Here is a 4,062-nt window from a genome sequence, read left to right on the forward strand (position 1 = left end):
TTCAAAATTTTCTCCTTTGTTTTCGAAAAAAAAAAAATAAAAATGTTTTCAAAAATTTTATTCAAGATTTTTAAGAATGAATTCTAGTGTTTCATGAAGCATGTGAAGCCTGGCTGGCTGTAAAGCCATGTCTAAATTCTTTTGGACTGAGGCTTCCAAATCATCAGAGGTAAGTTACATACTTGATAAATGATGAGCAGCAATTTGTTATCAAGAGCAATATACTCTGGTGTTACATGCTGAAGCTTGGCTGGCCATTGGCCATGTCTAGTGTTTTGGACCGGAGCTTTCATTGAAAGCTTGGCTGGCTAGTGAGCCATGTCTAATTCCTGGACTGAAGCTTTAGACTAAGAATGCAAGATTCCTGGAATTCATATTAAAAATTTTGGAATCCTTATTTTTCTTTCTTTCTAAATAATTTTCGAAAAATATAAAATAAAAATCCAAAAAAAATTTTTAAAATCATAAAAATCAAAAAAATATTTTGTGTTTCTTGTTTGAGTCTTGAGTCATATCATAAGTTTGGTGTCACTTGCATATGCATCTTGCATTTTTTTCGAAAATATTATGCATTCATAGTGTTCTTCATGATCTTCAAGTTGTTCTTGGTAAGTCTTCTTGTTTGATCTTGATGATTTTTTGTTTTGTGTCTTTTCTTGTTTTTCATATGCATTCTTGAATTCTTAGTATCTAAGCATTAAAGAATTCTAAGTTTGGTGTCTTACATGTTTTCTTTGCATCAAAATTTTTTCAAAAATATGTTCTTGATGTTCATCTTGACATTCAAAGTGTTCTTGGTGTTCATCTTGACACTCATATCATTCATGCATGCATTCATTGTTTTGATCTAAAAATTTCATGCATTGCATCATTTTTCTTGTTTTTCCCTTGAATCATAAAAATTCAAAAATAAAAAAAAATATCTTTCCCTTTTTCTCTCATCAAATTCGAAAATTTGAGTTGACTTTTTCAAAAATTTTTAAAATCAAATTGTTTCTTATGAGTCAAATCAAATTTTCAATTTGAAAATCTTATCTTTTTCAAAATCTTTTTCAAAAATCAAATCTTTTTCAAATTTCTTAGTTATTTTCGAAAATTCTAAAAATATTTTTCAAAAATCTTTTTCTTATTTTTATATCAAATTTTCGAAAATAACATAATCAATTAATGTTTTGATTTAAAAATTTCAAGTTTGTTACTTGCTTGTTAAGAAAGATTCAAACTTTAAGTTCTAGAATCATATCTTGTGATTTCTTATGAATCAAGTCATTAATTGTGATTTTAAAAATCAAATCTTTTTCAAAACTAATTTCAATCATATCTTTTCAAAAATATCTTCTTATCTTTTTTCAAAAATTTGATTTCAAAATATCTTTCTAACTTCCTAACTCCCTACCTTTTCAAAATTTGTTTCAACTAACTAACTAACTTTTTGTTTGTTTCTTATCTTTTTCAAAACCACCTAACTAACTCTCTCTCTCTCATTTTCGAAAATATCTTCCCCTTTTTTCAAAATTTCTTTTTAATTTATTAATTATTTTATTTTTTAAATCTTAATTTTCGAAAATTACTAACATTTTTCAAAAAAAAAAAAAAACTATTTTCAAAAATCACTAACTCTTTTTCAAAAATAATTTTCGAAAATTCTCTCTCTCCCATATTATTCTATTTATTCATTCATATCCTAACATCTCATCTCACATCTCTAGCCTCCTCACAGTTGTGTTTCTTCCATTATATTACATTCTTCCATCTGAAGATCCTTTTCAGTTCTTAACTGAATTCTTGCAGATATGTGATACTGTTAAGACTAATGGAGTAGATCCTGAAGTCTACAGGCTCATGCTTTTCCCTTTTGCTGTAAGAGACAGAGCTAGATTATGGTTGGATTCTCAACCCAAAGATAGCCTGAACTCTTGGGATAAGCTGGTCACGGCTTTCTTAGCCAATTACTTTCCTCCTCAAAAGCTGAGCAAGCTTAGAGCTGATGTTCAAACCTTCAGACAGAAAGAAGGTGAATCCCTCTATGAAGCTTGGGAAAGATACAAATAGTTGACCAAAAAGTGTCCTTCTGACATGCTTTCAGAATGGACCATCCTGGATATATTCTATAATGGTTTATCTGAGCTATCAAAGATGTCACTGGACACTTCTGCAGGTGGATCCATTCACCTAAAGAAAATGCCTGCAGAAGCTCAAGAACTCATTGACATGGTTGTTAATAACCAGTTCATGTACACTTCTGAAAGGAATCCTGTGAACAACCAAAAATAGAAAAAGTGACATCAAAACCGAGATCAACAAGTTAATCAACAGAAATAAGGTTAAAGTTCAACTTGGGAATATAATAAGTATCAGAGAGATTAAGAGTTGACTGGGAGATAGAACTCTTATGTGTTGCATGTAAAAGGGAACCATTAGCAGTATTGACAGAAGGTGCATTTGTAGTGATAGACAGAGTGAAGGAGAAAAAATATCGGTAAAGATTTTCACAAAAATATCGCGATTCAAGTATAGTTCTAAACCGACAATTAAACCTCAATCAACGTTTAAATTGTTTGTCACGAATACAAACCTAACAAAATTAACCGAAGTATTCAAACTTCGGGTCGTCTCTCAAGAAATCGCAGGGAAGTGTATTTATTACTGGTTATAGGAAAGTATATTTTTGAGGTTTTTGAAATAAGGAACAAGAAAGTAAAATGGAAAGAAAATAAACTAATAACTAAGAAAGCTCTTAGCAAGGAAAGAGAATCAGAAGTTGTAACGACCCAATTTTCAGTACGCCTAAGACATACCAGAAACTGAGTGCTACCAATTTGTCATCCTAATTATTATCTATTAAACAGAGAATGAGAGAATGAGATTCACCCTAGACTCATAAGACTATCTAGAGCAGAATCCTCTTTGCAGAACCATCATCAACGAACTACGGAAGGGTACTCATACTTCCATCTGAAGGGGGAAGGGAGAGAGAAGGGGTAAGAACTGGGGAGTTCTTAGTAGGGCCGGGGTTATTAGTTATGTTCGTTTATTTGGGGTCGATTAGCAGACAAATAACATAATATAGCGAAGCAGTAAACAGAAGATAAAGATAGAAAGAGAAAGTAGAGACAACAGAAAGCAGAACACAAACAAAAGAATACAAGAAAATAAAACACAGAAATAGCATGCAAGTAGACAAACATAAAGAAATAGACCACACACAGAAAGGAATGCAACAGAGAATGATGCACAGACAAGAATGATGCATGTCTAGCCCTAGTGCAGGTAATGAGCTCATTTGTCGGTTACATACCCGCTCCCGACGTTACCCGGAGTCCTTTGACCAAGTAAGGCTTCCCTGTTGGCAATGCCCCTCGCAAGAGTCCTTTGACTTGTGAGGCAAACCACTGCAAGAGTCCTTTGACTTGCATGGCGGAGCTAGTTAACTTATATCTGCTCAACACACTCACTATAAGAGTCCTTTGACTTACAGGAGCACACACACACTCACTGTAAGAGTCCTTTAACATACAGGAGTATATGCTAGTTGTGTTTTCTCGATACCTTTGTAAGAGTCCTCTGACTTACAGAATAGCGTTATAGTTAAGTATCCCAGGAAAGCACTATCAGTGGTCGTACCACCATCTATCTGACTGCCTTCACGCATCAGATCATCACATAATCATTCTCATTATCATCATTCATTATCATTCTCATTATTTATCATCACTTTCACATTCTTATGCAGTACCTCTTTCTTTCTCTGTTCAATCATATTATACAAACTTTACAGCTTTTACTTTTACAACATCATAACTCAAACCATTTCTCTTTATCACATTACTCTTTTCTCTTTGTCTTTCTACTCTAATATGATTACTCTTTTCTCTTAATCTATTTACTCTATTATGGTTATTCTGTTCTCTGTATCTCTTTACTCTGCTCTGGTTACTCTTTTCTCTGCTTAACGTATGTATTTAAAGCTTATGTAAATTTCGATATGAATAGTTATCCTGTCCCAAGTATAGGTTCATTAAGTCTATACTGAAACAGTTTAACTTTTCATATAATACCTAA

The 4,062-nt window shown here is 32.4% G+C and overlaps 1 non-coding gene across 1 annotated transcript; it reads right to left on the reverse strand.

Moving 5' to 3' along the window:
• Window positions 1-1,974: 1,974 nt before the first annotated feature.
• Window positions 1,975-2,082, reverse strand: LOC148577623 (small nucleolar RNA R71). The gene has a single exon (XR_015902982.1). It is a non-coding gene; the product is annotated as a small nucleolar RNA R71 (small nucleolar RNA).
• Window positions 2,083-4,062: the final 1,980 nt, after the last annotated feature.

This window comes from Arachis ipaensis, chromosome B1, assembly GCF_059453495.1.
Source record: "Arachis ipaensis isolate K30076 ecotype BB chromosome B1, ASM5945349v1, whole genome shotgun sequence".
Lineage (NCBI taxonomy): Eukaryota > Viridiplantae > Streptophyta > Magnoliopsida > Fabales > Fabaceae > Arachis > Arachis ipaensis.